At 44.3% G+C, this 7,049-nt stretch overlaps 1 pseudogene; it reads left to right on the top strand.

Moving 5' to 3' along the window:
• The first annotated feature begins 224 nt into the window (after positions 1-224).
• On the top strand, positions 225-1,189 carry LOC116764481 (annotated as a pseudogene).
• Positions 1,190-7,049: the final 5,860 nt, after the last annotated feature.

Raw genomic sequence — 7,049 nt, 5'->3', positions numbered from 1 at the left:
GTTCATTGCAGCTCTATTTACAATAGCCAGGACATGGAACCAACCTAAGTGTCCATCAACAGATGAATGGATAAAGAAGATGTGGCACATATATACAATGGAATATTACTCAGCCATAAAAGAAATGAAATTGAATTATTTGTAGTGAGGTGGATGGACCTAGAGACTGTCATACAGAATGAAGTAAATCAGAAAGAGAAAAATAGCTCTTTTCACTCTCAGACATGGACACACCACAGAAGGATGTTATTATCAAGTCAGATGCACCCGACACCCTATTAGTGCAGAAGCATCCAGATTATATAGCATCCTATGGCTCAAAGAAAGATGATTACAAATACTGTGTATCTGAATATTTGAGAATGAGTGGCATCTATTGGGGTCTGACTGTAACGGATCTCATGGGACAGCCACATCGCATGAATAGAAAAGAAATTCTGACATTTATTAAGTCTTGTCAACACGAGTGTGGTGGAATAAGTGCTAGTATTGGACACGATCCTCATCTTTTGTACACTCTTAGTGCTGTCCAGATTCTTCTATGACAGTATTAATGTTATCGATGTAAATAAAGTTGTAGAATATATTCAGAGTCTACAGAAAGAAGATGGTTCTTTTGCTGGAGTCTTTGGGGAGAAATTGATACAAGATTCTCTTTTCGTGCGGTGGCAACTTTGGCTCTATTGGGGAAGCTGGATGCTATTAATGTGGAAAAGGCAATCGAATTTGTTTTATCACGTATGAACTTTGATGGTGGATTTGGTTGCAGGCCAGGTTCTGAATCCCATGCTGGGCAGGATTCCTGGCTATTACTAGTCAGTTGCAGCGAGTAAATTCTGACTTACTTGGTTGGTGGCTTTGTGAATGACAGCTTCCATCAGGTGGACTCAATGGGAGGCCAGAGAAGTTACCAGATGTGTGCTATTCTTGGTGGGCGTTGGCTTCCCTAAAGATAATTGGAAGGTTTCATTGGATTGACAGAGAGAAACTGCACAGTTTCATTTTAGCATGTCAAGATGAAGAAACGGGAGGATCTGCGGACAGGCCAGGAGATATGGTAGTTCCTTTTCATACTCTATTTGGAATTGCTGGATTGTCACTTTTGGGAGAAGAACAGATTAAACCTGTTAGCCCTGTGTTTTGCATGCCTGATGCCTGAGTGAATGTTCAGCCTGAGCTAGTGAGCTAGATTAGATCCCTTGATGCAAAAGTCATTTAGTGTAGTTTTACTGTTTTAACATTTCAGTATTTGAAGCGCTTAACAAACTTCATGACTGCCGTGTTAATATTTTGTACATGAATTATGTTGATTTTAATAAATTATATAATTATACATATTGTGAATTAAAGACCTTTATCGTATCTCAGCTTTCTGTTTTCTTCTGGAATGCTGTTATTCTGAGTGTAATGTTTTGTTTATACTTCAGTGTATTTGTTACCTTGTTTGTCCCCATAACAGCAAACTGAGTTGGACTCTATTTAGCTGATGAAGTCTTGTGTTCTGATTTTCCCATGTACTCCCTTGATATGTTATATATAACTATAGTTAATATAAATTGATTTTTGTCAGTGAGAATGTTAACTGATAAAGAATTGATCAACCCCATAGGAATTAAAAGATGAAAAAAAAAAGGAAAGAGAAAAATAAATACCGTATGCTAACACATATATGTGGAATTTAAAAAAAAAAAAAAAAGGTTCTGAAGAACCTAGGAGCAGGACAGGAATAAAGACGCAGACGTAGAGAATGGACTTGAGGACATGGGGAGGGGGGAAGGATAAGCTGGGACGAAGTGAGAGAGTGGCATGGACATATATATACTACCAAACACAAAATAGCTAGCTAGTGGGAAGCAGCTGCATAGCACAGGGAGATCAGCTCGGTGCTTTGCGACCACCTAGAGGGGTGGGATGGGGAGGGTGGGAGGGAGACGCAAGAGGGAGGAGATATGGCGATATATGTATATGTTTAGCTGATTCAGTTTGTTATAAAGCAGAAGATAACACACCATTGTAAAGCAATTATACTCCAATCAAGATGCTAAAAAAAAGGGAATGTATTGAGCATCTATTATGTGCTAAGTCAAAGTAAGCATAACAGCTACAGCAACAGAAAAGAGCACCTTATAAATTTGCTGCGTGTTGGATAGAAAAACATACGTATATGCATGTCATCCTATTGAAATGTAACACTCCTTAAGACAAATCCTAAATTCACTATTGTTGTTTCCTAGCTCTGTGAGCTTAACTCCCAGCTCATTAATTTAGTTTTTTTGTTTTCTAATATACATGTTAAAGGCTCTGATTTTCCCCGTAACCGCTTCTTTAGCTGCGTTCCAAGAGTTATATGTTGAATTTTCATAACTACTAGTTTTAAATGTTTTATAATTTCCATTGAATTTTCTCTTTAAATTAGGACATATTTAGAACTGTGCCATTTAGTTTCAATATACATGGGAGAAGTGGTTTGGCTATCTTTTTATCGGTGATTTCTACTAATCACTAATCCTGCATTGCTTTTAGAGAACATGGGCCTTTATGATATTGAATCATTAAATTTGTTGAGACTTCCTTTGTGGCCTACAGCGTGATCAAGTTGTGACAATGTTCCATCTGTGCTTGGAAAAAATGTGTGTCATCTATTTGACAAGTGCAGGAGCCTAAATGTTACCCCCTAGAGTTAGTCTGTTTTAAATGTTTGTGTTTTTTTTTCAAATTTGGAGGGCCTTAATTTCGGGTCTGCTTTATCTGTTCAGTTTCTGAGAGATATGCTTTAAAATCTCCTGCTGTGATTATAGATTTGTCAATTTTCCCATGTAAATCCATCAATTTTAGCTTTATAATTTTAAGATTATACTATTAAATAGGTATAATTTCATGATTTTTATATCTTTTTGGTGTATTTGTTTCTTCATTTACATGAAAAATTTCCACCTTCAATTCTCTCAGGTTTGATACCAATATTACAAGAGAAGCCTTCCTTTGTTAATATTTACATGCTATACCTTTTTCTAGTTATTTTCCTCCTATTGATATCTCTATGCTGGAGGCTTATCTCCTTTAACTGGACATTGTGATAGTCTGTGATTTTGTTTTTTTCAATCTGAGCGTCTCTTTAATCTGTTTACTTATATTATGATTACTAAAATACTTGGATTCATTTCTAGCGTCTATTTTGTGGCGGTTTTCTTATTTACTATAATATCTTTTGACTTTTCTTTCTCTTTTCCTATCATGCTGGATATTCTTGCTTTGCCTTTCAGATTCAATGTCCACCCAACTCTTGTGCCCTAGGGACTAACCTCCGTGGATTACCAACGTAGCCCACTTCCTTTCGGCTTTTGGCTGCATCGAGCCAATGGAAACCCCAGCAGGTACTGGAGGACAAGTGGAGAGGAAAGTCGGGCCATCGGTTCCACCAGCTCCCTCTCTGCAGGTCTGCGTTCCTCTGATGGAGAGAGCAGCTCATGTCGGTGGCCCTCTGGCAGGCACAGGTCCTGCTGGGTACCAATCACTCCTTTCCTTGGCCCCTTCACGTATGGGAGAGCTAAAACTCCCCATCATTGTAACAGAGTAGTTCACATTGCTTTTTAGTCTCTCACTACCCTTTGTAAATAAAATGCGTTTTAACAAACTCTTTTCCAGGTACCCCTTTTGGGTATGCCATCTGTTTCTGGACAACCCCCTGACCCGCACACTACTTTCCATTGAATAGATCCCATTGTCTTAAATCTCTTTTGTGGAAGAGACTACCGGTCGGTCATACAAGTCCTACTCCATTAGGACTGGCTGGCATAGAGTTTCTCTCGAACATGTTATTTTCATGATATTTTTCTCTGGGTGTAATAAACTTATGGAACAAAAACCCCTTAGACCACTTTATAGATGGATTAAGTAAAAATCAGTAATATTTAATTCCAATTTCTGGTGGCTATCGAGGTACACATCCAAACCCTTCTGTGACACAGTCCTAAGGGCCAACTCTCTGAGATATGCAGATAAGATGCAGGGAGGACTGGAGTGGAATTCATGATCTGTCACTCAATCAGCAAACATGTATTGAACATTTACGACATGAAAGGCCCCGCACTAGGGAAGGTATTGGGAAGGATGGCAAGGTGTCAGTTGTTCAGGAAATAACTAAATGACCAGAACGTTTACACCTGTTGTCTCATTTCATCTTTCCACCAGGTAGAGATGATTGCTGCCTGATTGACAGATGAGGTAACCAAGCCTGGACGCAGCGACTTACCCAGGGTCTTAGGACCACCACGGGGCTGAGCCAGGCGTTTGCCCCGGTCTCAGTCCCAAGACCAGTGCATTTCACTGCGTCCAGGAATTGCTTTCAATCCTCCAAGTGCTTTACATCTGGGAGGAGAGGAGATATAAACAGATGAACAGTGAAATCGTAGTATAAGCCCAGCTATCGTGAGTTGACGTGGGCTGGGAAGCTTTGTGCAGAAAGGGGACAGAGGAAGTCAGGGGGGTGGCCGTCCAGGCAGGATGAGGGGCACAGCACGGACCCGGGCAGGTCTCAGTTCCGATGGGCCCGTCAGGGGCAAGTAGGACGCAGTGTCCACCTCCTCAGATGCTCTGGGTTTGGTTTCATCGTGTTCGTGCTTTCTCTCCCCATTCCTTTTATCTGAAGCTGGGGCATGTGGAGATGTGAGGATGGGGTGTTCTTTGAAGTGAGCTCCCTTCTTGTCCCTTAGGCTGGATTTCCAGCAAGGCGGGAGGGAGAGGGCCGGAGTTAGGGAGAGATCTCTGTCCCAACAGAGGGGTGACGAGCAGTGTGGAATCAGGGTGGAGCTTGGCGCCAGCATTTCTAGAATGCTCACCGTGGGCTAGCTCCTGGTGGGCAGAGAAGAGGTAGGGAGCAGGGCGGCTGGTGGACTTTTGGAGTAGGAGAGCTAGAGGGCCAGGGAGGAGCCTTGGCTGGCAGGGTGGTGGGCCCCCCCCCCGAGCCATCACTCCCTGCCCCTACCTCACAGGGTCCCAGGAAGGGAACCGCCAGGGAGCCCTGGGCTGTCATCCAGCCCCAAGCATGGCAAAAGGCAACTCCAGTAAGTAGGGCACTGCGGTGACCACACCAGACGGGGGAATCAGGACAGCTCAGCTCAGTTCCCTTTTCCTCCCGGTGGTCACACCCTCACAGGTCAAATCACATCACCACCTCAGCCCTGGAATTCCCACCAGGAGGGGAGGTGGTGCACTCCTGACTAAGCTCCCGCCTGCGAGGCAATCACATGCCTGCAGACCACAGGGAAGGGCCTTTGGTGGCACCTACTTCCTCTTCTTTCTCTGGACGGCATGGGGGGTGGGGATTGTGAGCGGTGAGGTGAGGAGAGGATGCCAGCCGGGGAAGCCCGTGTGTCAGATGCAGATTTGCTTGTAAGTTTCCAGCTCCGTGCAAAACACACATGTCCCAAAGTAACACACCGTAAGTAACACACCTTTTAAAAAGGGAAGACAGTTTCATTCAAAACTTGCTACCCAGATACTGAAAACATTTTGGTGAATATCTTTGGAAAGTTTGCTGTCCTTTTTACAATAAGTATTTTCCCAAATGTCTATGGGTAAAGTACAGTACTCACATATTTATCTAAATATAAAAATATAAGAACGGAACTCTATTACACATTCTGCTTTGTAATCCATTTTTTCCCTCGCTCAATAATATATGATGAACATCTTCCATGTCATTAAATATTATTTTACAATGTATTTAATTGTTGCATATCTCTTTTTTTTTTTTTTTTTTAATTTTTTTTGGCTGCGCGGCATGTGGGATCTTAGTTCTCCCATCGGGTATCGAACCCGTGTCCTCCGCATTGGAAGCGTGGAGTCTTAACCACTAGACCACCAGGAATGTCCCATACACTCTAAATTCCTGTTGACCACTTGCCCTCTGTCTAACCCCCCTCAGTTTTCACTCTGCATCACTGGTCCTAAGGGACAAAGGAAGAGAGATGAGAACCACTCCCCTCTGGGCCTCACAGAAGCTCTGGAAGAAGCTGGCTCCCCCAGATCCAGTGAGAAGAAAGGAAGTATCAGGAGACTAAGAGACCTGGCTTTCTCCTTCAGCCTTGATAGCCTAGCCTCGGGGGAGGGGGAGTGTGAGGCGCAGACAGTGCTTAATGCAAAACCCAACAAAAGGGTAAGAGTGGCAGGACCCGGACCAGAGATCCCCCCGGCAGGGCTCTCATTTGGAAGGAAGGCCGGCAACAAGCACAGAGTTGAATCTACTGATTCCCAGGTGTGACTGACGGATTCACATTCCCTAAATGGTCCCCAAAGGACATTGCTTTTGAAAAGGGCTGTTGTCACACCAAAGAATCCTTAACTGCTTGAGTTTTCGGAAACGCAAGCTAATATATTTGGTCACTGCATCTTCCTGGGCTAACCCAGCGTTTCAAAACTTCCTGTTCCGTCACGGCAACATACGAGCTGAAGGTAGAGACACACAAAGCACCTCAAAGAAAATGGAGATGAGAAAAATGCATTTTCTTCAAAGAGCTCGTTGTCTAGTGTGGGTTCAGGAGAAACGCAAGAGGACCAGGGGCAGCGCAAGGCAAGGGACAGGCACGACCTCTGAGCCAGACTGTGGAGGTGGAGCGGGTGCAGCCCTAGGCCACCGCTTGCCAGTGCAAGTAGCCCTGTGCGAGGTTACCAGCCCCGCTGAGCCTCAGGCGACAGAAATAGAGCCTGGCCCTGGGCGAGTGGGAGGTTTAAAGGATGAAAGCACACCAGCCCTTGCAGGACGTGTGGGCTGACCGGAAAGAAGCCATCAGACCGAGGTCAGAGGCCAGGAAACACTTGGAAGAGGGAGGCCCTGGCGTTTGGAGAGTTTCCACTGACACAGATGGAGAGGGTAAGGTTTCAGAGAGACAGGGCTTGGAGGGCGAGCTGCACGGAGGACAGTCAGGGGAGAGACCGGAACGTTCACGCCATGCTGTGTGTCCGGATGAGGCATGAGAAGGAGTTAAGTCAGGAAATCAGGGCCTAAAGTGCTGTCCTGGAGAGCTGTGCCCAGTGTGGAGGTGAGGACA

This window comes from Phocoena sinus, chromosome 13 (genome assembly GCF_008692025.1).
Source record: "Phocoena sinus isolate mPhoSin1 chromosome 13, mPhoSin1.pri, whole genome shotgun sequence".
Taxonomy (NCBI): Eukaryota; Metazoa; Chordata; class Mammalia; order Artiodactyla; family Phocoenidae; genus Phocoena; species Phocoena sinus.
Note: the sequence above shows the minus strand (reverse complement) of the source record. Positions and strands in the feature narration are given on the sequence as shown.